Source organism: Anabrus simplex, chromosome 2 (assembly GCF_040414725.1).
Source record: "Anabrus simplex isolate iqAnaSimp1 chromosome 2, ASM4041472v1, whole genome shotgun sequence".
In the NCBI taxonomy this organism is placed as follows: domain Eukaryota; kingdom Metazoa; phylum Arthropoda; class Insecta; order Orthoptera; family Tettigoniidae; genus Anabrus; species Anabrus simplex.
The window spans coordinates 722,536,650-722,564,540 of NC_090266.1; positions in this window are offsets into that span (position 1 = coordinate 722,536,650).

Sequence of the window (27,891 nt, forward strand, 5' to 3'; positions counted from 1 at the left end):
CATGTGCCCCTTTTTCACTTGAGTGTTATTTTCCGCAATATGATCACTATATATACAGTCATTTAAAACCACAAGTTTTATTAATTTTTGCTTTTGTATTTCCTGTTGCCAATCTTCTCCAATAGATGGTATTACTGCTGCAGTTGTAGAAAAACTAACCCGCCAAAGAGAGATAAAACATATAGTAAGGAATAAATTAACTTCAAATTAAATTTTAGACGATGACACCACGAGACAATATTTATCAATACCGAAAACATGTCATCTAGGCTTTTCACTACGAACAATGAAAAATATAATAATAATAATAATTGTACCGGGCGGTACACCTCTACACCGTTTATTTAAAAGTTGCGCCAGTTGAAACTCCTCTTATGGAGGAAGGTTGAACTTTATCAATTCTATTAATTCTCTACTTTCTCAGAAGATGTCACCACGTGGAAAATTTTGAGTTTTTGAACTGTGTCACTTTTGATGTGTTTTTGTTTCGCTTGAAGTAAGAAGTGTGAACTTTCTCTTCTAGAGGACACTACTGAAGATCAACAATAGCGCACCCTAGTGCGGAGTCAAAGAACTATTTTGTTGGAGAAATTTTTATTTCAAAAGTTTGTTTCTTGTTAAATTTCCTTCTGTTATTGTTTAAGTTGGCTGTATACCCCTCTTTTTCCCCTTGTTTTAGATTTATCCAATCCCGAATTTCTTTTAGTAATTTCTGACCAATCTGGTGTATCTTCCCCCAACTTGTATCTGTTGCGGGGTCCTATCCAATAAAAACATTGTGGGCGGGTGTTTTCATTCCCCTAACGCCTAGAAACTTCCGCGAGAGTATATAAACTGCTGATTTTGGGGTCTCCGGGCCACTTCTGTTCCATCTTTCAGTGTATTAAGTACATAGCAGGAGGCGGGAAGCGCCTCTTTCTTCTTCAGCCGTTCAACACCAGGTAATGGCCTATTAATAACTTCTTTTCTTGCTAGGTCGGCAGTTTAACACTCGCGGCGGGTTCGAAGCATTTCCATCATGTAACCTTTTCCTAAAATGTAATTACTCTTTTCATCTTTTTCTTGTAAAGCTACATATTGGGATAGAGAGTGCTAACCCTCTCGAGCTCCCACTCACATTTGTTTTGAGGTGAACTTATTTTCTCAAACTATTCTTCGTTTATGTAATGTAAAGTGTTCTTCTCTAAGTCACCTCTGTAGTATGGGATTAGCCCTTGCGTTAGCGGCCCAGAGCCAGATTAGGTTTTAAAAACAAAGTGTATTAGGAGTGCAAGATCGCCTCCTCTCAAATTGTTATTTTAGAGGTCATGTAATCAACCTTCTTTTCATGTAATAGACCTCCGTAGGTTGGGTATTTTACCCCTGTGAATACGTCCTTAGAGGACAGCTTGAAGGTAGAGTTTGGTGTGGCCTTGTGATAGGCTTACAATTTTGAGAGCGGATCGCTCTTTGAAATTTGTTTCTGTATGCCTCGTGCAGGCTTTATGTGTAATGTTTGGAGCCAGTGCTCCTGGGCATGAATGGGGTTTTCTGCCCCTTGGCTAAAATTTTTTTTTTTTTTGGAGTAAGGCGGGGCTGATTGCCCAAGAGTTATGAAGTAAGGGCACTGAGCCCGAATCCAGTAATATTGTACCTACTTTTTTGCTACTCTGTACCTGTTATGATTGTTATCTCTTGTTTTTGAAAAGAAAATATAACCTAGTTAAATTTTAAATTAATTTTACATTGCACGTTAATTTCGTAGCTTGAAACCCATTCACACCCGCACCTTCTTTCACCTCTACCTACCACGGATATCTCCGTAACAAGTGGTAGCAGAGCGTGGTTGAATGGGTCTCAATTTAGCCCCTTTTGACGGCTAAACATTGCTTTGATTCGAACTCTAACAATTTTCTCAGTTGCTGGAATTTTTTGAGTTTTTCAAAATTGTTCTGTCATCATGCCCGGCCCTCGCGATGTTCTCCTCCTTAACTACTTGCGCAAAGAGGAGTTGATATACGAGTTAACTATCAGAAATGTGCAATCTGGAGGCACGGTTGCAATCGACACCAACAAGCTTAGAGAGTCCCTTGATTTGCCCATTTCCATCCCCAATTTGGGAGAGAAAGAAATTGATGACTCTCTTTCCACGATCGTCGAGAATATTACGGGGCTAGCATCTGTAGTCAGCTTTTTTGATGAAAACGATCCGTCTCCTAATCAAATTAAGCGTGTGCAAGGCAGGCTGTATCACTTTGCAAATAGAGTTAATGATCTGTTGTCTCTAAAGGTGAATGACGTTCAGAGGAAGGACGCTAATACGCTCCTTGAAACTATTTCTGAATTGTCTAATAAGGTCACTCAATTGCTAACCGGCGAAGTTCCTCCCAAAACTGATCAACCCGCCACGGTGAATGTAGGTAACGAGGAAGAGCCTCCTCAGGGAGAAGTCAATAGGATAACCGTTGCTGCTCAAACTATCTCTGCCCCATCGAACAACGAATCTGAACGCCGTGCGTCATTGGGTAACATCCGCTCTGAATTAACTTCTTTGCCATTGAAACCTTTAACGACTATGTCACCTGGGTTCAGTAGCTTGCCTCATCCATTGGCAATGTTGCTTAGAGGTATCTCTAAGTTTTCCGTCAACACCACCAGTGATGTAATTTCATTTTTAAGATTTCTAGTGGAATTTCAGGATCATGCTCTTGTTTTTTCTCTTTCGCCATGTCAAATTTTGCAAATTATCTATCCGTATGCTATTGGTATTCTCTCTGATAAAATCGTAAGAGCCATTGCCGAGCAATCATCTATTGAGGATTTCCATGCCCATTTGCTAGCTAACTTCATCCCGGCTAGGGCCAGGTCCTCCCTGATTCAGAAGTACTATTACCGTGTACAGCGCTTGGATGAAAACCTGGCAGACTTCATCCAAGATATTAAGTTTTATACTAGGGTGTTTGCTCTCCACTTCCCTGAGGATCAGATTGTGCAGGCTATTGTAGAAGGTATTTCGCCATCCTACAGGTCATATTTGTGTTTCGCGGCGTGTCCGCAAACCTTCTCTGAACTTGAAGCATTGGCCGTCTCAGCGGAAGGAGTTAGATACGCCGATTCTTTGCGTGCCGCGAAAGAACCCCCGCCTTCCTTTAGTAACACTCGGCCTCCACCTCGCCGACCAGTCAATCCCCGTAAATGTTATGCTTGCGGGTCGCCTGACCATCTGCGGAATAAGTGTCCTCTGATCAAGTCAAGTGGGACAAGGAATGGAGCAGGGTCATCACAAGGCTGTTTTAAGTGTGGGGCCTTCTCACATATCGCCAAGAATTGCCCAAACTCAAATAGCACCCCCTCCTGCTCAACTTCTGGTGCAAATTCCAGCTATGCCAATAATAAAAAGTGACTAGTGGCGTCGGCTGAGCCGACTAATCCATCTTCCCGAGACTTAGCCCCTAGTAAACAGGTTGTAAATGCAGAGAACGACCAGCCTTCAAATTCATCTTTTGAATGCCCTAAAGAGTGTCTTAGGATTGCGGCGGATACCCCCGCACCTGTTCCTTTTCTTAAGATTGAGTTAAATAACGAGCCTATAACAGCTCTCTTAGATTCAGGCAGTGTTTGTTCCATTATTTCGGCTGATTGGTATTCTAAATTGAAATCTGTTTGTAAACTCCCTGACTATGACTCATCTCCTGTTAAATATGTTTCGGCTAATTCATCTCCATTAGAAATTCTAGGTTCCTTACATGTCAAAATTCGGGTTTTTAAATTTACATGGAAGATCAAATTGTTTGTGGCCAAGCGGACTTCATTTCTCACACTGGTCTTGTGCTCGATCTCCAGAGTAGGTCGTGCACATTCAAATTTGCATCCAATTGTAGAATTCCCTTGTTAAAGTGTAATTCTGTATCATGTTCATCTATTTCGCCTACCCAGGATGAGATGTTGTTAGACCTTAGACATCTACCTGAGGAGCAGGCTGATAGTATTCGGAAACTGTGTCAGTCGTTTCCCGAGGTGTTCTCTGATACTCTTGGTGTTACTGACCTTATTGAATACAAAATTGAGGTCACGGATTCGATTCCTGTCCGTTTTCCACCGTATAGGCTATCTCCACCTAAAATGAAGGCTCTGAAAGAAATCATCGATCAGATGTTGAAGGATGGTATTATTAGGCCCTCTAAGTCAGCGTATTCTTCGCCTATTTTTCTAGTCCCGAAACCCCAAGGAGGCTTCAGGCCTGTCATTGATTACAGAGCTCTCAATCGGAAGGTGGTGTTGCAATCTGTGCCCCTTCCCGACCTTCATTCTTGTTTTTCATGGTTTCGTAAGGCCAAGTTCTTCACGACCTTGGATTTGAATCAGGCCTACAACCAAATTCCCCTTGCCGAAGAGTCTAAACATCTTACAGCGTTTGCCACGGACTGGAATTTATATGAATACAACCGCGTGCCTTTCGGGCTCCCCACGGGGGCAGCTGTGCTCACTAGGCTACTAGATAGGGTCTTTTCCGACATCAAATTTGAGTACTTATATCACTACTTGGATGATGTCGTCGTATTTTCCGAAACCTTTGAAGAACATCTAGATCATTTGCGAGAAGTTCTCAATCGCCTTCGTAAGGCTGGGTTAACTGTTAAGTTGTCCAAGGTTGCCTTTGCTAAGCCCTCTATGTCATTCGTAGGGCATATTGTGTCACCTGATGGTGTAGCAGTCGATCATTCTAGAACACAGGCCATCCGTGATTTTAAACCTCCCAAGGACATTAAAGGTATCGCCAGGTTCATTGGCATGGTGAATTTCTTCAGGAAGTTCATTCCTAATTTTGCTAATAGAGCGGCGCCCTTAAACCTTCTCCGTAGGAAAGGCATCAAATTCGAGTGGGGACCGTCTCAACAAGCCGCTTTTGAAGACCTTAAATTAGCTCTCTGTAATGCCCCTGTACTTGCTATGCCTGATTTCTCGAAGAAATTCATCGTCCAAACCGACGCGTCGTCGTCGGCAGTAGCTGCAGTCCTTCTTCAAGAGACTGAACGAGGGAGGCGCCCCATCGCCTATGCATCTAGGACTCTCTCGGCTCAAGAAGCAAAGTACTCCATATATGAGCTTGAAGGTTTGGCAGTTTTATTTGCCTTAGAAAAGTTCCGTCTCTATCTGGAACATGTCAAATTCGACTTGGAGACAGATAATCAAGCCTTAAGCTGGGTCTTAGGTAGGCCGCGTCGTACTGGTCGTATAGCCCGTTGGGCCATCCGTATTTCTGCCTTCCAATTCGATGTACGACATATCAGAGGTACTGAAAATGTTGTTGCTGATGGACTCAGCCGTATGTTTTCTAACGACGTCGAGACCCATGAACCTGTCGACAGTTCATCACCTTCCGAGTCCATACTATCTGAGGTTAATGCCATCCTAACAGATGCTCCCATGCTCTTTAGGGATATCGAGAAATACCAACGTGAAGATCCGACGCTGGGTCCGATAATGGAAACCCTTTCTTCTGGGGAACATGTCGTCCCTTATGTTCTGAGGAATGGTGTTTTATGTTGCCCATCGAGGCATGATAAGATGATGAAGGTTGTCGTGCCAGCGGTTCTTGTGCCTATGATCTTCAAGTATTATCATGAGACCCCATTAGGAGGGCATCTTGGAATCTTTAAAACCCGTGAAAAAATTCGTGAAATGTTCATTTGGAAAGGTATGGACGGTGAAATCCGTGAACTTGTAAAAGCTTGTAAATCTTGTTTGCTTAGTAAACCCACCATGTCCACCAAGGTAGGCCTTTTGTCTTCGCATCAAGCGTCGCGCCCCATGGAACGCCTGTATATCGATTATGTAGGACCCTTCCCCCAGTCAAAGGGTAATGCTAACAAGTTCATCTTTGTGTGCGTAGATGGCTTTACTAGATTTTCTTGGTTATTTCCGACTAAGCTGGCTACCGCTCAGTCCACCATTACTTGCCTAAATTCTATTTTTGCTTCTTTTGGTCCGTGCCAATACATTGTATCTGATAATGCTAAAGCTTTTACATCAAATCTGTTTCGTAAATTCTGTTTTGACTTGTCCATCTCTCATGTAACTACATCTGCTTATTACCCTCAACCATCTCTGGCTGAACGGGTTAACCGTAATCTCAGGTCCGCACTTATTGCCTATCATCATGAAGATCATTCTAGGTGGGACACGTCCCTGCATTGGTTAGCTTTTGCTTTGAATTCGGCGGTTCATGAATCACACAAATTTACTCCAGCTTCTTTGATGTTTAAGTTCGTTCCCAACACGCCGCTCTCTAACCTCTGGTCTCTGAATGACATTCTGCCCGAGACAATAGATCCGGACAACATTAAAGATCTTTGGAAGAAGGCTAAAGCTAATCTTAAAGTATCTCATGAAAAGGTTAGGGAAAGGTATGATCGTGGACGGAGACCCACCACTTTGAAGGTAGGTGACCAGGTTATGGTCAAAAATTTTGTTCCCGCGGGCAAGCTTGCCCCCAGATTTCATGGGCCTTGTATCATTCTCGATTTTCTTACGCCGGTTACCTTATTGCTAAGTAATCCAGCCACCGAGAGGATATTTAGAGTTCACCTGTCCCAGGTGAAACCGGTGTAATTTCTGTGTTAACTTGCTTCATATTATTTTGAAAGGATATGAAGGTTATATTTTTTTTTTGAGTTTCACTTTTAAGGCATTCTGCCCCTTCTGTAATATTTTGGTTTTAGATGTAAGCCTTGTGTAAAACCTGCCCCGACCCGTTAAACTGCCATCCTGTTCTTGCCACGGCCATTACCACGCTCCCGTCTCCTGCTCCACCTTACACTGTGGCTTCATAATAGTAAATGCCATGGATATCTACACGCCGCTGGCCCCTCAACCTCTCCACAAGCCTGTACCCTCAAAGAAGATGATTGTCCAACACAATTCTGCCGCCTAGCTTTAATGTTTCAGCGCCCCCGCAGCCGCGCAGCGCCGTGCAGCGACTGGGGAGGGGGATGGGCCCCCTCCTCTCCAGCGAGGACGACATGTGCACGGCGAGCCGGAGCTCTCCTCCCGGCCAAGGCTGATGTGCGGCGCACGACCTGCTACATGCCCGCAGCCTGTATCTGTTCACCGCGGGCGCGGCGTACTTCAACACCTCTGCTCCCCTCATAGTGCGGGCGAGCGGTATCTCAGGGTACTTGAGGGGTCCGAGCGGCCTCCGTTGGACGCAAGCTGCAACGGCCGGTCTGGCCATCCGACTCAATCTACATCAACTACATGGACAGTCACCATAAGCAATAACTACACTTGGGAATTCAACAACAATATTTGGTGGACATTGCAAAATTTTTCTTCACCTTTAAGTATTAAAAGTTTATCTTCAGAAATTCAAATTCTACAAACATAAAGACTTTCATTCACCTGCAACAACAACATTTTGAAACTGAATTAAGAAATCTTGTAAATGCTTCTGCTATCTATCTTCGTATCAACATCATTACTTGGACTTTGTTTTAAACTGATTTCACGTGTCACCCCTGGAGGAACTTTTGGGGGGGGAGGTCTGTACCGGGCGGTACACCTCTACACCGTTTATTTAAAAGTTGCGCCAGTTGAAACTCCTCTTCTGGAGGAAGGTTGAACTTTATCAATTCTATTAATTCTCTACTTTCTCAGAAGATGTCACCACGTGGAAAATTTTGAGTTTTTGAACTGTGTCACTTTTGATGTGTTTTTGTTTCGCTTGAAGTAAGAAGTGTGAACTTTCTCTTCTAGAGGACACTACTGAAGATCAACAATAGCGCACCCTAGTGCGGAGTCAAAGAACTATTTTGTTGGAGAAATTTTTATTTCAAAAGTTTGTTTCTTGTTAAATTTCCTTCTGTTATTGTTTAAGTTGGCTGTATACCCCTCTTTTTCCCCTTGTTTTAGATTTATCCAATCCCGAATTTCTTTTAGTAATTTCTGACCAATCTGGTGTATCTTCCCCCAACTTGTATCTGTTGCGGGGTCCTATCCAATAAAAACATTGTGGGCGGGTGTTTTCATTCCCCTAACGCCTAGAAACTTCCGCGAGAGTATATAAACTGCTGATTTTGGGGTCTCCGGGCCACTTCTGTTCCATCTTTCAGTGTATTAAGTACATAGCAGGAGGCGGGAAGCGCCTCTTTCTTCTTCAGCCGTTCAACACCAGGTAATGGCCTATTAATAACTTCTTTTCTTGCTAGGTCGGCAGTTTAACACTCGCGGCGGGTTCGAAGCATTTCCATCATGTAACCTTTTCCTAAAATGTAATTACTCTTTTCATCTTTTTCTTGTAAAGCTACATATTGGGATAGAGAGTGCTAACCCTCTCGAGCTCCCACTCACATTTGTTTTGAGGTGAACTTATTTTCTCAAACTATTCTTCGTTTATGTAATGTAAAGTGTTCTTCTCTAAGTCACCTCTGTAGTATGGGATTAGCCCTTGCGTTAGCGGCCCAGAGCCAGATTAGGTTTTAAAAACAAAGTGTATTAGGAGTGCAAGATCGCCTCCTCTCAAATTGTTATTTTAGAGGTCATGTAATCAACCTTCTTTTCATGTAATAGACCTCCGTAGGTTGGGTATTTTACCCCTGTGAATACGTCCTTAGAGGACAGCTTGAAGGTAGAGTTTGGTGTGGCCTTGTGATAGGCTTACAATTTTGAGAGCGGATCGCTCTTTGAAATTTGTTTCTGTATGCCTCGTGCAGGCTTTATGTGTAATGTTTGGAGCCAGTGCTCCTGGGCATGAATGGGGTTTTCTGCCCCTTGGCTAAAATTTTTTTTTTGGGAGTAAGGCGGGGCTGATTGCCCAAGAGTTATGAAGTAAGGGCACTGAGCCCGAATCCAGTAATATTGTACCTACTTTTTTGCTACTCTGTACCTGTTATGATTGTTATCTCTTGTTTTTGAAAAGAAAATATAACCTAGTTAAATTTTAAATTAATTTTACATTGCACGTTAATTTCGTAGCTTGAAACCCATTCACACCCGCACCTTCTTTCACCTCTACCTACCACGGATATCTCCGTAACAATAATAATATAATAAATCCTCGTTCATGTTCCTGAATATTACAGAACTTAAGTCCAGTTGTATGTAGGTAAATTCGTGTCCTCGTTCCGAGGTGGTGCAGCTCTTTTCAGGGACACCCCCAGTGGAGGTAATCTGCATGTACATATTTAGCCACATATATTTAGCCACATACCAGCCCTCCTGTCAATCTTAAACTTCTGGCAGTACTGGGAACCGAACTCGGACCTCCGAGGACGGCAGCTAATAGCGCTAACTGTTAAGCTACAGAGATGGACAATCTAATGGTGTTCTACTTTATAACATAACGAAGTTCAAGGACGGTAAGTCACCGGTGAAACAGAAAATAGAAATTTCAGTGAGTAGATCAATCCAGGTTCATAGGAACTGTTAATCTCGCTAGTTCCCTCTCTGCTCTGTATGTAGTTCAAATTCCCCACAATTATAACCACTCCCGAGATAACCACAGTTGTAGCAGCCAAGAACACAGTTTTACATTGATCTTAGATGTAACCAGAAGAGTCATTTCACATCCAAATGGCAGGATGTAAGACGTAAATTACATTTTTTTGGTAGGATAATGAAGTATTCAAATTATACCTAAGCGGCAGTCCCTATTCCACCCCGCCCTGCTTACGGGCATCGCGCACGCGAGAAAGGGCAGAACCGTGCCCCCGGTCGGATATCCGAACCGGCTACTGCTCCTCTCATGTCTTTATTTGAAACCTTACGTTTCCAACGGCTTTATCTAAATTAGAATCGTGCACTGCTCTTTTCAATATACAGTAAATTTAAAAGATGTATTTCATTGAAAATCTGGATATACAAATATATTACATGAACGCGCACGTACTGTATGTATGAACATAATCATGCACCGGCTTTGTTAAGTGACACGATATAGCTCAGACCTTCAATCCTTTTATAACTACGTCGGACCAGGTGATCGAAACTAACAGAATAGCATCTACTGAAAATGAATACTGATCGTTGAGGGTAATTTTGTTGTTTGCTATTTGGTTTACTTCGCACCAACACATGCAGGTTTTATGGAGACGATGCGATTGGAAAGAACTAGGACTGGGAAGGAAACGACGATGGCCTTAATTAAGGTTCAGCCCCAGCGTGTATTATTATTCTTATTCTTATTCTTATTATTATTATTATTATTATTATTATTATTATTATTATTATTATTATTAAAGTATATAACTTCCCTACGAAATGCACGACCAATTTGGCTGTAGCTACCGCTGTGGTTAGTGTTACTCCTTGAAGAGGAAGAACAGGAACCTTAATGTCTTTAGAACTAAAAAAACTGTCCGGTTCCCTGCCCAACTGGCTAGCATGCTGGCCTTTGGACCAAAGGGTCTTGGGTTCGATTTCCGGCCGGGTCTAGTATTTTAACCTTAACAGATGCGTCGTTCGTATGAGTCAACTCAACTCGAAAGACCTGCACCGGGCCCCCCGGAAGCCACATGTTTTTGGTTTTATTATTATTATTATTATTATTATTATTATTATTATTATTATTATTATTATTATTATTATTATTATTCAATTCTACATAACCTGTCATATAGATACATTGTAGCCCTAACAAGGGGGCTGAAGTTGGTGGGTTCGTTCCTAGCTCAGTCTGCTGGTAGTCTATTTGAAGGTGCTCAAATATGTCAGCCTCATATGGGTAGATTTACCGACACGTAAAAGAGCTCTTGTGGGACAAAACTTCCGACACCGGTGTCTCCGAAACAGTAAAAATAGTTCCTGGGACGCAAAACCATTGTTAGAGGACATCGGGAGGAAAGAAAGAAAGAAAGAAAGAAAGAAAGAAAAGGAAATTGCATTTCGAATAATTGCAGCATTGGGTTGGAAGACAAAGATCATGGAGGGAACTGACAGTAGCTATCACATGTGTCAGAAAAATCTTAGTACGTTAAAGCCAGACAGGAAAGTAGTTCTCCAAAAGAGGAAAATAACCAATAATAATGCTAATTTTCAATGTGCCGGGCTGAGTGATTCAGAGTGCTGCATTATCGCGGCTCAGTCCGGTGGTACCTGCATGTGATGATACAGATGTTGATTCCCATATGGAATCTGAAATATTTGTCCCGAATGAGTCAATTTATAATAAAAATATAAATGGTCCGTTATTGGACATTATAAATTTTCCAGCTAACTCATTCCTGGTTGCCAGCGTTTCGCCCTCGTGTGCGAGGTTGGGCTCATCAGTTGGTACCTACCACACCCCCCAAACCGCTGGCTAGTGCATACCATGGAGGCCACTGTGTAGGCTATTTGGAGCCACTATGCCAGTGCACTATAAGAGAATTTGCCTCATTACCAAAAATTGATGCCTGATTGGCTATCAGATGTTGATTCAAGTAAGCCAAATTCAAGCCGGTAAACTTACTGGTGTGTAGAAGAACTCCTGTGGGAAATTTTTGGCATCTCAGCGTCTCCAAAAATCGTAAAAGTACTAATTAGAAAGGAAAACTAATAACATAATTAATAATTAATGCTTTCAGTATTTCTTGAACTGCTAATGGTTTTAGTGGACTCCAGAATTGCGACCTAAATGGATTTTTTAACATACCGACAAATCATAGTGACAAATGTCACTGAATATTTCAGAAGCTTAGTTACTGGCCTTCCACAAGACGATTGATATTCGAAACCCGATAGATTCTAGGGTGCAATTTTCACTTGAAGAACCACGTCGGAAAGAACATCAGACTTTAAACCTCCGACCGAATCTCAAATTGAACCAAGGTCGATCCAGCGACCACCCTACCTGCAATCCCCCCCCCCCCCCCAAGTCCCTGGAAAAATGTATCTCATTTTGACAACCAACTTTGACCAAGAAAGGTCGTTTGAGAAAGACGAAAGCTAAAGTCGTACATAAACAAGTCGAAGGCATGTGAATCTTCTGGGCCTTCGATCTCCAGATTATCTCGCCATTTATGAAATCTCTAGCGTAAACACGTAAGTTTACATCTTACATCAGAATAGCACTGGATGTTCTTGAAGTGTGACCTCAATATTGAAAAATAAACATGACTTGTGATCGTTGATGACAATGAAAAGTATAATTTACGCCACACACAGTATCAACATAAATAGAAATATCACATCGGTCAACTGAAGACTCGGTATTAGATTATGCCGATGCACTAACTGTACTTAAGTTGTGGAAAATTAGTTGTTCATGCTACACCGCACCCCGGAAACTCTTTCCGCTAAATTAAAGCTGTTCCACACCAGTGTTGCAACAGAAGGTAAAAGAATAATTCAGGCCACGAAATAATGTCATCTGGCTAACGACAAAGCTCACGTTCCCTGACGCACGATTGACACTAGAAGGGTAATGCGCATTGCCATCGCGGGTCACTGGTTTTGCGCGAACACCCTACAAACAGCACTCTCAACGACACTCGACGTGCATAATGTGCATGGACCACGTGCATGCCAATTTCCGATATGCAGAACACGACATCTGGCTTCCATCCTAAATGTGATTAGCATAAATGACGTAGCTACTGGTATCTTCATCTAATAGCAACGAGGGACCTCCACGATAGAACGCTTTTTACACCAAGATGGAATCGCTTAAAATTTGAATAACAATTTAAATTTTACCTGCTGCATACATGGATATTGCCCCTGCACTAAATTTTAGAGAAAGCCCGAGGTTCCATTCTCTTTGAATCAGCAAACAAAGTGACTTTAAAAGAGTTGACTTTATGTAACAAAAATATGTCTCGAAATATAGAGCATTTGACGGTAATAACTACCAGATTTGTTCAGAAGCCTTAACATTCAGCGTTACGTGCTTAGAGTTAATGCAATAAGTTCGACTTTTAGTCGGTCAGCACGAGAAGCTCCAAAGTTAATTAAGATGGGTGACAACTTCTTCTTCTTCTTCTTCTGCTTCTTATTCTTATTCTTCTTCCGTTTATCCCAGATCTGTAGAGTCTCGGGTGCAAACTGTGTAGCACATGTGGAATTGGACCTGTTTAACGACCGGATGCCCTTCCTGACACCAACCCGATATGGAGGGATGTAATCACTATTGCCTTTTTATGTGTTGGTTGGTAGTGTAGTGTGCTGTCTGAATATGAAGAGGAAAGTGTTGGAACAAACACAAACACCCAGTCCCCGGGTCAGAAGAATTAATTAGACGCGATTAAAATCCCCGACCCGGCCGGGAATCGAAACCGGGACTCTCTGAACCGAAGGCCTCAACGCTGACCATTCAGCCAATGAGTCGGACAAGCAGTAGTTAAATATAACTCTTCTTCCGCCGTCCTTCCCATATCTCGGTGGAGTCGGGGGTCAAACTACGTCCCACATGTGGATTTGGGCTAGTTTTACGGCCGAATTCCCTCCCGGACGCCAACCCTATTTCGAGGGATGGAATCACTACTGCGTTTTACTGTGGTGATTGGTAGTGTGTTGTGTGTACAATATATGAAGCCGTATGTACTGATATAAACACAAACACTCAGTCCCCGAGTCAGAATTATTAACAAAGTGGGGCTGAAATTCCCGACCCGGCCGGGAACCCTTTGAACTGAAGAATGCAACGCAATAAAGCTCTACTGCTAGTTAAACAGAAATGAAATCTATCGTTAATAATATCGATTGCTTTTACAAAAGTCCAGTTCCTTGGCTAAATGGTCAGCGTAGCGGCTTTTTGTTCAGAGGGTACTGGTTCGCTATTAGGCCTGCTCGAGGATTTTAGCCGCGTTTAGTCCAGTGCTCTGCTTATGGACAGTGAGAATATTTCTTCCACCTACGTTTTGCTTTAGAAAGAGCATTTGTCCGTAAAACGGGAAGTCGACAATATTTGCCACCGAGACGTGTGAAAAGAAGAATAAGGATAAGAATGCTAAGTAACTGAAATTAATGACTCGGGGTTGTGGAGAATGAAATAAGCGACGCAAAACTGATAAGAATCCTCTAGATTCAAAACCCCTAAATACATTTTTTTCTTTCGAAATTGAGATAAGCATAGCAGTAGATTTCTAAGGATGAGTTCTATCGGTTGGTGAACCTCTGGGTTTCAAAACTCGCTAAGTTACATAGAATGAACTACTTGAAAATCACGGTTAAATTCAAAATCCTCTATATCCACCAGCAGTTACTTTCAAAAGCATCTATGTGCAAATACCAATGAGAAATTCCAGATATATTAAGGAATAAGAATGACGTCACATGTTTAGCAGTGCAGCCAACTCTTGCGATCTTCTCTTAACAACATATTTTCGTATACTAAAGGACCCGAATGAAGACAAAACAATATGATTGTCAGAGGAAAATTTGAACGTATTCACGGGGATTTTGATTAAAGTAAAAGGGCCGATGAGCTTAGATATTAGGCCCCTTTAAACAAAAAGCAATAACAAGCAAAGTAAAAGGTTTAATCACTGGAGAAAGGGCACTCTGTCCGTTCTTTCCACCTCCGACAGGAGAATTCTAAAGCAGTATGTTGCCAGTAAGCGTTACTCTGACGGTAGGTGGCTTCCTAGTGCATTAAGGAGAAAGCGATTTGAAGTCCATTTTCTTGGCATCATTTATTGAAAAATGAGGGACGAAACTTTTCTTGTTGCTAAAGCAACTCAAGGAAGAGGGCGAAAAAGGTTGCGGCAGGTGGATACTTGGAAAAGGTCTAGGAAAAAGCGAGAAAGGTCAGTATTGTTTAGCGATTAAAGTATTATTAAAGTGCTTATAGTTACATTGTTGACCGGATTTAGAAGTTTGTATTCATAATTACTAGGTCATGAATGAAAAACTGTTGTATAAAATGTGATTCAGTGATCTTATATTGTTTAACATCATTTTCATGATAAGAGCTGAAGTGAGTTAGTTTCAAAATGCTCCTTATCCAGTAGTATTCACGATAATGAGTTTCAAAATTCCCTATGTTAGTATTTGAGATTCAATACCCCTTACGTTCATATTTAGCACTGATTTTACTGTATATCAATATCTCTTAATGTATTTTATATAACTTATCATTGCTTCTGGATCCTCTTTGCATGTTTAGATAACACAAATTGTTCAATACCATTTCAATAATAACCTGTCAAAGGAAAAGTCACTTCCTGAACAATTTATGGAAGTGAATATAGAGGATTTTTAATACAGAGGATTCATAAGCATCTGAATGAGGAAGGAGTGTCTTGTGGTAAACGGCGAAGGAGATCACTATGGCTCGACAGTCAAAACCCAGGAACGTTGATCCTCATATTCTTTATAATAAAACTCCTTGAAATATTATTTTAACTATCACGACAATCCTATGAAATTTCCTTCGTTCCTTATTAACTGGGATGGCGTCTGTCTCCACGGGTAACTGGTTAGCATGCTGGCCCCTGGTCCAAGGGGTCCTGAGATCCATTCCCGGCTAGGTCGGGGATTTTGACATTAATTGGTCAATTCGATTTCGTCCTTATTAGGGGTCCCATCCTCACAGACATGCAGGTTGCGCGTAAAATCGGAAGAGCTGCACCAGGCCTCTCCGGGGGCCATATGCTAAAAAATCCGGGCTGGGTACCATAAGGGTTTTGTGAAACCCTGATTTAAAGGCACTTAAGTACATGGTTGATATGACAGCTAGAGGTACATACGCACAAGTACTTAAGGTTGATCGAAATGAGCCTCTCACGTACTCAGCGAGATCAGCCTATGGAAGTTACATTATTAGTCTTCAAAATTCGAAATAAATTCACAAATAAAACAGAGCAGAAGAGATAAATCTTCATGAAATATAACTTTGAAAAATAAATTATTAACGTATAATTCCAAGACACACAGTGCATTTTATAGGGTAGTCAAAGTGATTTGAAAAACTAATCTGGTGTTCAATAAATCTTAAATTTAGTTTCTGGCATTAATGTTGCATTAGAACGGTGCAAGGACAAATGGGAAACCATAAAGTTTGTCACGCGGTGATGAAATACTGTAGATCTGATCATTAAACCAGGGCTGACATTGCAGCTGTGAGGTCCTTCACGAAACAGATTACTCAGTCGCTACGGCGAACATAAACCGAGCTATTCTAATTAAACGCATGGCTCAAACTGACGGCTCTGCATCATCGTAGTGTGAAACCCCATAAATAATTTTCTTGACCCAGTTATTGAGCGGTAGTAGGAAAGACTGTATTTGTTATCTTACTCACATTTACCAACGTTAACACAATCCAGATTGGATACATGCTCTTGCTAATACTAGAAGAAATTTATAATGAAGAAATGAAATAGGCAAGCCAATTATTTAAAAGGTATAATTGTTACTTTTTCTTGAAGTATACGGTGAACGTTTTAAAGCTAAAGTGTATAATAATAATAATAATAATAATAATAATAATAATAATAATAATAATAATAATAATAATAATAATAATAATAATAATAATAATAATAATATGCCAGTGAGTGATTAGAACTCAATTATACACGTGAAAGACTGGAAGCACTAGAAAAAAGAATTATAAGAATAATTATAGGCCCTCTAAAATCTACAGAATTTTGGAAATTAGGAAGTAATAACGAAATTTATCAGAACATAGAAAACATATCTATAACAGTACGGAAGAAAAGTTTGCTCTTCTTTGGACATATTTACAGAATGGACTACAATAGACTAACCAAAAAGATCTTCACTTATCTTTGGAAGAAAAAGTCAACCACCAACTGGATTCAAGAGATCAAAATGGACTTGGAAAGAAACAACATCAGAGAAGAAGAAGTAATGGAAAGAGAAATTTTCAGGAAGAAAGTTCTAAAGATGGAAGGATTCCAAGGGAGGGAGGCAAAGAAACCGGCACAAAGTGGTCAGAAGAAAGAAAAAAGAAACATAGTGAAACAATTAAGGAATATTGGAAGAAAAGGAAGTAACAACGACAAAGGATGAAGAATTGAAATTGGAACGTGGTCCCCAGTAGGCCCTAACGCAATAATAATAATAATAATAATAATAATAATAATAATAATAATAATAATAATAATAATAATAATAATAATAATAATATTAAAGCCAGTGATCCTTCCCAATTTACATAATAACGTTATTGATTTTACGATCTAGTAACGACTTTTACGGTTTTCGGACACGCCGAAGTGCCAGAATTTGGTCCCGTAGAAGTTCATTTGCATGCCAGTAAATCTCCGACACCAAGCTGACATACTTGAGCAACTTCAAATACCACTGGACTAAGGTGAGATCGAACACGTCAACTTGAACTAAGAAGGCCAGCCTTCTACTGTCTGAGGTACTCAGCGTAGGTCCCAATTTAAACTTCTGTGATATTTGCATTATAAATATCTTTAGTACACTATTCATTTCAGAACTCTCACTAAATGAAGCTGTTGTTGATCACTCATTCTAAACATCAGCCTCATCAAATTGAGGGCGGCCGAAACCCGCCTGTAGATAGGCTATGTTTTAATGTGTAACCGGTTTTTGAATCCTCAGCAATGTAATCCCGTAACAGGAACGCTTGATGCTAAGTAATTCATTTATCGTTACAAGACAGTAATGAAGTCAGTATTCGTCCTTATAATTGTTGTCATCTACACATCATGGATGACAACAATGAAGAAAATTCAGACACTAACAGAAACACACTAGGTCATTACAAAAACGTCAGTAGGAATGTAGCGATTAAAAGCAATGTCATCATACAAATACTTCATCAAATGAAGAACCGCACATTTTCTCACTTTTAACGAATAGTAACTACGGTGCCGATCTAACAGTCCAAAGTTCCAGAGCTGGAATGACCAGGCCGCAGACTGCCGTGAACACTCCGATGCCATTATTCCATTAAATATCCACACTGCTCATCAGTGCCTCAGAGTAGAGATTGAATAGCTCGAATGCTATGATGAACCAGTGTGTTACGTAGCAGTAGTATCAGAAAATTTATGAAGCAGAGGAATGACATGCTAAAGAAGAAAGTTATCTAACTCCCCAGCTACACCCCGCCAATATTCAGGCAGGCTTACCCTCGGTAAAACCGGGCGAGATGGCCATGTGGTTAAGTGCACACAGCTGCGAGATTGCATCCGGGAGATAGTGGATTCGAGCCCCACTGTCGGCAGTTCTGAAGATGGTATTCCGCGGTTTACCATTTTCACGCCAGGCAAATGCTGGGGCTGTACCTTAATTAACGCCAAGGCCGCTTCCTTCACACTCCTACCCCTTTCCTATCCTATCGTCGCCATAAGACCTATCTGTGTCGGCGCGACGTAAAGCAAATTAAAAAAACTCGGTAAGCAGCAGTAATCCTATCTGTCGGATATGAGTGGCAACAGAAGGCACAAAGCACATCGCAACAAACAATGGTCAATGTAATGTTCTTGTTGATCAATTTTATAAGCTTTCAATATTGTTATTTTAGGCCTCCCCCTAGACTACTATTTCACTCAGCATGAATAAAATTATATATGGCTCAGATTGTAGCGACATATTCGCCGACTTTGCATGCCGATTTTCATTACATTCTCTTCAGCCGTTTTCTCGTGATGCGTGTAAATACATACATACAGACAGACAGAAATTACGGAAAAATAAAAAGTGCATTTCCTTGTTACTGTGGACATGACTGATACAGAAATACCATATTTTTAAATTCTGAGCAATGTACAGACAAAACTCTTATTTTATATATATACAGTAGTTGTCTTCCGTGTTTCAACATATTGATTGATCGTCTACTCTACAAGTTCTTTATAATATTAACTGCGTTAATTATACGTGGTTGCGATTATTGTTTGAACAGGTTAACGACTTTTTAGTACATTGGCTTGCGGTTGGTAAGAATATATCTCCTTACGCTTGTTACAAGCTAAACAAAAGACATGAAGCGTATCTCTGTCGTTTCCGTGTCACGCAACTTACAATAATATTGCTTGTGAATATCGTATCATTGCATAGTGGTCCGACTCGTTGGCTGAACGGTCAGCGTACTGACCTTCGGTTCAGAGGGTCCCGGGTTCGATTCCCGGCCGGGTCGGGGATTTTAACCTTAATTGGTTAATTCCAATGGCACGGGAGCTGGGTGTATGTGTTGTCTTCATCATCATTTCATCCTCATCATGACGCGCAGGTCGCCTACGGGAGTCAAATAAGAAGACCTGCACCTGGCGAGCCAAACCCGTCCTGGGATATCCCGGCACTAAAAGCCGTACGACATTTCATTTCATTTTCATTCCATAGTGTGTTGCTATGTATCCTATCCACGTGTTACAATTAGAGGGTGAACAATTTGGTTCAGTTTATACGATACCTCCAGATATCTAAGTGACTTGTCCGATTTTGGACGTTGGCGACATATTCAGTACCCCAACTAGGCCACGGGTCACAGATCGGGCATCCCGAGCTGGAGTTTACTTGCTGTAGGGTAGCCAGTTCCTTTCTGCTCCTCCTACAGCTATCCAAGTGGTGACCGCACCCGATGTTGCCTAACTTCTGAGATCTCACGGGATACGGTGTGGTTTTTGCTATTTCCTATGACACCTACTCGAAGAGGTCTTGTGGCGGCGATGGGATGAGACAGGTCTAGGACTGGGAAGGAAGCGACTGTAGCCTTAATTATAGTACAGTCCCACCAATTGCCTGGTGTGGAAATGGGGAAACCCCGGAACACCATTTTTCAGGCGTCGGTTATTTAATTCTTCTTTATTTCTTAATCTGTTTACCCTCCAGGGTTGGTTTTCCCCTCGGACTCAGTGAGGATCACACCTCTACCACCTCAAGGGCAATTTCCTGGAACGTGATACTTTGGGTCGAGGGATACAAACGGGGAGAATGACCAGTACCTCGCCCAGGCGGCCTCACCTGCTATGCGAACAGGGGCCTTGTCGGGGGATAGGAAGATTGGAAGGAAGAGGGAAGGAAGAGGCGGTGGCCTTAAGTTAGGTACTATCCCGGCATTTGCCTGGAGGAGAAGTGGGGAAACCACGGAAACACACCTCTACTCAGTTGACCTCCCGACGCTGAGTGGACCCCGTTCAAGCCCTCGTACCACTTTTCAAATTTCGTGGAAGAGCCTGGAATCGAACCCGGGCCTCCGGGGGTGGCAGTTAATCATACTAACCACTACACCACAGAGGCGGACGGGTTATTTTATTTATTTATTTATTTATTTATTTATTTATTTATTTATTTATTTATTTATTTATTTGTGCACTGTTCTAGGCCATTAGAGCTGCTTATGTGTATGTTTTATAAGCAGGACTGGAAATCGTTGGTGGTTTGAATCCGCTTGACTGAGCAATAGCCTGTTAGAGCAGTAAGTTTTCGAATAGATGGCCTTCTGCTGTAATGCACGTTTCAGCACGCTGTTAAACTGCCATTCGGGCTCTTTGTAGCGTTGTATGTGTTACGAATTCACAGACTTAAATAATAAGGTTTTAAAGGCTTTCAGGGTTTTTTTTTTACGTCGCACCGACACGGATAGGTCTTATGGCGACGATGGGACAGGGAAGAGCTAGGAGTTGGAAGGAAGCGGCCGTGGCCTTAATTAAGGCACAGCCCCAGCATTTGCCTGGTGTGAAAATGGGAAACCACGGAAAACAATCTTCAGGGCTGCCGACAGTGGGGTTCGAACCTACTATCTCCCGAATACTGGATACTGGCCGCACTTAAGTGACTGCAGCTATCGAGCTCGGTTTTCAGGATTTTCCGGCTGCTGAACGTACGCTACATCCTTCCAATAGCCCCACAGGAAGAAATCCAGTGGCGTCAAATCGGGCGATTTAGCAGGCCAGGTGACAGGTCCTCCCGTTCCTAACCATCGACCGTGATGTGTAACATTCAGGTAGTTTCGAACATCTGCTGACTGTGAGGGGGAGTTCCGTCGTGTTGATACCACATGGTTACACGCTCACCCAGGGGCACATCCTCTAGCAGCAATGGTAGTTGGTCTTGAAGAAACTGTAGGTACCGGGCTCCTGTCAAATGATCCTCAAATAAATATGGTCCAATTAGGTGATCACCCAGTATACCACACCAGACATTTACTCCCCATCGTGCCTGAAATGCTGCCTGCCTTACCCAGTGGGCATTTTCAACACCCCAGTAGTGCATAATATGACGATTCACAAAGCAATTATTATGAAATCGTGCCTAGTCCGAAAATAAAATGTGAGATACAAACGCTGGATCATTTGCCACTTGCGTCAGTATCCTCGCACAGAAATCGACACGAGTTTCGAAATCTCGTCCGTGGAGTTCTTGATGTAGTTGCAGGTGATACGGACGAAAAAAACTGGAATGCAATATCCTTACAACAGACGACTGGCTGGTGTTTGGACTGTCGTGCTACTGCCCAGGTACTCGTGTGAGGATTCTCGAGGAAATTGTCCAAAACCATCTCAGCTGTTTCACCAAACGTAACTGGTGCCTCTCTCACAGGTCCTGTTCGGGAATGTGACCAAGTTATATGCAAACGTCATTCCACCCTCCTAAACGTATTTGCGTTTGGTTGTTGTTTATGTGGAAATCATTTCTGGTAAAGGCGCTGTGCTTCCTGTGCGTTCTGACTTGCTTCACCGTAGATGAGGGGCTTGACAACATACTCATCTGTTGAATACATAGCGAAGAAATGACCAGGACTGATAGGCTACAACAAGTGTCAGGCCACTACACATTCAACATGCCTGATATTGGTCGAATGCGGCACGAATGGACTCTTATTTGATCCTCATAGTTTAAAATGTGGGTGGACCCCGTTCCAGCCCTCGTACCACTTTTCAAATTTCGTGGCAGAGCCGGGAATCGAACCTGGGTCTCCGGGGGTGGCAGCTAATCACACTAACTACTACACCACAGAGGTGGATGCGGCTGACTCACCCGGTATTTATAGGTCGGTCGCTAGATGCAGAGTGGGTCTTGGCCCATAAGTGTCCAACACCTCTGCACTCTGACCGACCAACCGAGCAGAGGAGGGGTGGCCACGGCTCTACCGTAGCTCTACGCCTCTGCCTTCGGGAGACGGGACAGGGCTGGACCTGACGGCTGGCCCCAACCGTCGGTTGTCTTGAGAATGGTTTTCCGTGGTTTTCCATTCTCCTGCACAAAGGCAAATGCTGGAACAGTTCCTAGTATAGGACACGGCCGCCAACCCCTCACCTTCACGAGCATCTCCTTCACCATCACAAATCTCCCGGCCTGAGAGACGGCGTCACCGTCTAAGAGGCCCGCCTCCCCCTTCAGAGGAGGAATGAAAACATTTTAGCAGTAGTAGTAGTAGTAGTAGTATTTATAGGTTCAATTATATCTGAGAACAATTTACCTGCGAGGAACTTTTAAAACAATATGCACTCATTCTTTCTTGTGCGAATGTACAAGCTTCTCCATGTCCTTTATTTGATAAGTGCTTCCAGAAAGCAAACGTGGGTCACACACACGATAATGATAGCCTAAAATTACGCATATATTGTGTCAAACGTGTCGATCATGTTATAATCTAATTGCTGAACATTGGGACTGGTAACCCAGGACCTGAAATAGAAAGCACTTCCCGCATTTGCTCGCCGAGTGAACAAGTAAACGACGAATCTGAGAATAACCAGTTAGATGGACAGTCACCTGGGTACAAACCACTTGAGCAGAGAGTACAGAGGTACCTGTTTAAGATGCAGGCCGCCTTGGAGTACTGGGCTACAGAGATGACTGTAATAATAATAATAATAATAATAATAATAATAATAATAATAATAATAATAATAATAATAATAATAATTTACGTCCAACTAACTACCTTTTCAGTTTTCGGAGACGCCGAGTTGCCGTAATTTTGTCCCGCATGAGTTCTTTTTCTTGCCAGTAAATCTACTGACACGAGGCTGACGTATTTTCGCACCTTCAAATACCACCGAACGGAGCCAATATCGAACCTGCCAAGTTCGAGTCAGAAGGCCAGCGCCTCAACCGTCTGAGCCACTCAGCACGGCGCACAGATGACTAAAATGTAGTTAATGATCCCAATTTCTTCGATATTTTAAGGTTTTTAATTGTTTCATGAAATGCATTTCTTTTCAATCAATCCAAGTAAATGGGCTACGATTCCATTTTACTCCAATTCCAGTCGGTACGTAAAGCGACATCTTAATAGAATTCAACTATTACCGTGTCTCCAACAGAATACGATACGGCACTACACTGCTATGTGGAAACTAGTTGCACCTACAGTTTGCCTGGCAAAGATTTAGATCAGTTCAGTTTTTTTAACCACTAATTCATTTTATGCTTGTCTAGCAAAATTGAACAATGTTTTTTAAAGTATTCGCAACATCTTGTCCGACGCCGATGTGGAGGACGTTTGGCAAAACAATTAACGAACTCATAACGTGAGCCCTGTTACGTACAACTTCCTAAATGTAACAGTTAACGGATTCGCATTTCGCTTTCTTAGTTGAACTTCTGGTACACTTGTCTCTGTTTGAAAAAATCAACTCACATCAACGGAACTAAGGTTCTTAATAGCGATCGGACGATACACCTATCAAGAACTGTATCCTCAGCTATAACTTTGCTCCATGCCAAGAGCTGAGGTTTATTTCCAGACGCATAGAATCTTCCCAGGTTTTCTACGTTCATTACAGAAAAATGATAAGAGATCATTTGTATATGAAGATCACTTTCTGATTACTTTGTAGCTGTTGTTGTTCTTTTATGTAAGGAATATGATAGAGTTGTTAGGTCATACAACCTCTGTACAGAGTGCATGTGAAGACCATTTGATATCTTTTGTGGTCGTAGTGTATGTACGAAAGAGTGTTTTTGCAATTGTAGCTGGGATTTGTGAGGTGTGTTTAATGTACCATCCTGGACTGTGTGTGGATTTACAGTAGTAAAACGTGGGAGATTAATTCTACGAAATACGAAAGAGGGATCAAAACTCACACAGAATCGAAAACCAACCGTACAAAAAGCAAGCAGCCTCATTTCAAAATAATAATAATAATAATAATAATAATAATAATAATAATAATAATAATAATAATAATAATAATAATAATAATAATAATAATAACGTTATTGGTTACACGTCCCACTAACTACATTTACGGTTTTCAGAGACATTAAGTTGCCGGGGTTTTGCCCCGCAGTAGTTTTTTTTTTACACGCCGGTAATTCGGCAGGAGGCTAGCGTTTCTAAGCACATCAAGATAACACCGGACTGAGCAGGGATCGAAGCCGCAGTTTAGGCTCAGAAGGCCAGCGCTTTACGGCCTGAACCACTCAATCCGGCTTCCAGACCACACTAAGAATATTCCTGAACAGCAATTTGCTAACCATTACAGGTAGTGAACATATGCATCTGACACCCACGACATACGTTACAACAAAGCAAACGACTGGAGGGGAACATCCCCTACACGCACTTGTACTTGGAGGGGAAATTTCCCAAAGAACCTTGTCCAATGCAGAAGGGATGATAAAGAACTCAACGACAGTTTGCTTCTTGCCATACTTTGAACTGATGCTCTACACAATTTTTTTTCTATTGTTTTAACGTCATACCGACTCACACAGACATTATGGCGACAATGGGATACGACAGGGCTAGGAATGGAAAGGAAGCAACAATGGTCTTAACTGTCTGGTACGAAAATAGAAAACTACAGAAAACCATCTTCAGGGCTGCCTATGGTGGGAGGGAGGTTGAACCCGCCATCTCCCGAATGAAGGCTCACAGCTACGTGACCCGAACCGCGCAACCAACTTGCTCGATACACATTACTGCTTCGGAATCGTAAATCCTTTTTATCTACATTATGCAATTTTGTATGGAAGAGTGGAAGGTAATGTTTTCCGCTATCCGTTGACTTGAAACTAAATGGAACGGAAAAGCAAGTTCTTTGCCTGGTGGGCTTTTCTCCAGAGTTTTCCTGCAACTAATTTCTACGTAAGTCGTAGTTTGCAAGTTTTTCGATTTCCTGACGCATATATCCATCTGGGTGCCTGTTGCCATTTCTTGATGGATGCAGTATTTTTGTATCTATCTCTTGGCACAGGCCAGAGCAAAGTGTAGCTTCCACCGAAGTCCCAGTCACATCCATGGCTGTGACAATATGGAAGCTGCTGGGGTATGAGTGGTGCTAAGTAATGACATTTGGAGCACAAATAGTGTCCGAGTATTATGAAAGGTGTTGCTCATAGGATCAGTCGTGCTGCAGTGGCACCTTCTGATCAAGTGAGGAAAGCAATGGCAAACTACCTCACTCCTCATCTTGCCTAGTACGCCTCATTTGGGCTCTGCCATCGGTTTTGTGGTTTTCCTATAACTGCATAGCCTTTGGTGATGCTATCTGAGGATCCAACCAGCCTCTGGGCTGATGACCTAACAGACAGACAGACAGATATCCATCTGGAAGGACGTGAGTTCGATTCCCCGTCAGGAAGTCAAAACATGTAAGAAACACGATTTTCCTTTCAGAGGTGCACATGGCCCTGAGATTCACTAAGCCTGTGCCAAAAATGAGTACCTGGTTAATTCCCGGGTGCAAAGGCGGCCGGGCGTAGAGCTAACCACTCTGTTCCACCAAGTGCCGAGGTTGCGGATAGTGGAAGCTTTTACATTCCACCCCTCCCAGGGCCTTTATGGCCTGTCACACGAATTTTAGATGAACGTAAAAGTCTATTACAACTTCGATTAACGAAGACGATAATCTTAGTTTCTGCTTACATTCGAAGGGGAATTTAGGTTGGTATTAGGAGTTCTTTGAATATACACCACGAAAAGATTCATTTTAACATTCGTCAAAACATTTCTTCCAGTCTGCATTTAAAGCCCGGGAGTTAAGTCATACCCATCGACAGGACCGGGAAGCAGCCCCACTCCGATTCTGACGTTGATGGCGGCTAATTTGAGCGTGTATTTTTCACCCTTTGTTCAGAAAAATGGTGGTGTAAATTTTGGAGTAATTCCCTTAAGCCTCGGGGCACCTATTCACACTTATACCTGAATTTCTGCTCATGCATATTCTCTATTAGAGACACCAACGACAAATAGGTTATTAAACAAATGTCACGCACATTACGTACACAGCCATGTTGGTAAAGATGTTCCAAGCCCCTTAAATACAGTAAATGAACAATAGCTAATCACCCATTTACACATAACACAGAATATCACGGGTTCTAAGATGGTTTCTAAACCCCCAAGTATTCAGTATTCTTAACTGTTACTGGCGCTGCTCTTTCCAGCCACATCTCCAGGGGAGACAGGTTGTATGCGCCTCTTCAACCGCGTACAAACTCCAGAAACCAGTCTCTCTTAAATCACTAGCACAGCTCGCGGCCTCTGTGGTGTAGTGGTTAGTGTGATTAACTGTCACCGCCGGAGGCCCGGGTTCGATTCCCGGCTCTAATTTGAAAGTGGTACGAGGACTGGAATGGGGTCCAGTCAGCCTCGGGAGGTCAACTGAGTAGAGGGGGTTCGACTCCCTCCTCAGCCATCCTCGAAGTGGTTTTCCGTGGTTTCCGACAACTCTTCCAGGCAAATGCCGGGATGGTACCTAACTTAACGCCACGGGCGCTTCCTTCCTTTTTCCTTGTCTAACCCTTCCAAACTTCCCAACCCCCACAACGCCCCTGTTCAGCACAGCAGGCGACAACGCCTGGGCGAGGTACTGGTTTCTCCTCCCCAGTTTTATCCCCCCGACCTAAAGTCTCATGCTCCAGGATACTGCCCTTGAGAAGGTAGAGGGGGGATCCCTATCTGAGTCCGAGGGAGGAAACAACCCTGGGAGGGTAAACGGATTAAGAAAGAAAGAAAGAAAGAAAGAAAGAAAGAAAGAAAGAAAGAAAGAAAGAAAGAAGAACTGGGAATCGAAGAGGACCTCACAAGCCTACAGTAAATAGGGCTAAAAATTTTGCTACGGAGGCAAATTCCAAAGCACCTATCACGAATTACTTTTAATAGATTATTTGTAGAGTGAATTTGAAATTATTCTGTTTGTGATGTTTTTGGACAAGTCCGAAGAATTGACTCTATGGTCCCTCTGAAATGGCTCGGTATATGGAAACCGGGAATAACAGTTAAGCTGGCCATCCCTGTCACAGACCACGGTGTCCTCAGGAAGAATAAAAGGTCAAGGCTTCCACTATTCGTAGCCTCGGCAGAAAGTGGACTCGAATGGTTACTGATGACTGGCCATCTTTATCTGTACGAATTAATGTGGTACTCATTCTTGTTGTTGGCTGACTGCGTGTCTCCCCATTCGAGGAGGCCTCGTTTCTAAATTTCTAGACTACCTGACAGTAAACTGTACCCGCGTTTTAACATCTGAACTAAGCACGCCTTTACAACTTCGGCTAGACAGCCCCCTAAATAAAATTGATATTACACAATTAGGCACATGCTACATAAACAGGATACAAAGGCGATCTACAAAAAACCCGTCGAAAGCACCACATTCTAAGACATGCAAGCTGACGACATCGTTTTAGCACCTAGCTACATTTGCTGGATGCTAGGAGAGATAAATGTCCCACAAATTGCTCCTTCAGTTGTGTTCTTTTACGACAGTCAGGTGATAGGTCGGGGCCTAATTACACCGAGGAGTGGATTCTTCCAAGTGTTCTCTCTCAAGCTGCAGTACTTGTGTTCTGATGAGAACACTCCCTGCCTCAGATCACCAGCACTCCGTGAGACCGTGAACCCTTCTTTTATGATCAGTGGAAGAAACGGCTGCCCTCTCCGGACACCACCAGCTGCGCAACAAATGATGATGTACTTTAAAGGGAATTGATGAGGCTTGCTCCTCATTTGGAAATGTTCCTCATAAAGGCTTTTCTTGGGACATTCAACGTAAGACACACACGGTACAACGAACTGTTGTGCGAGATAAATAATGC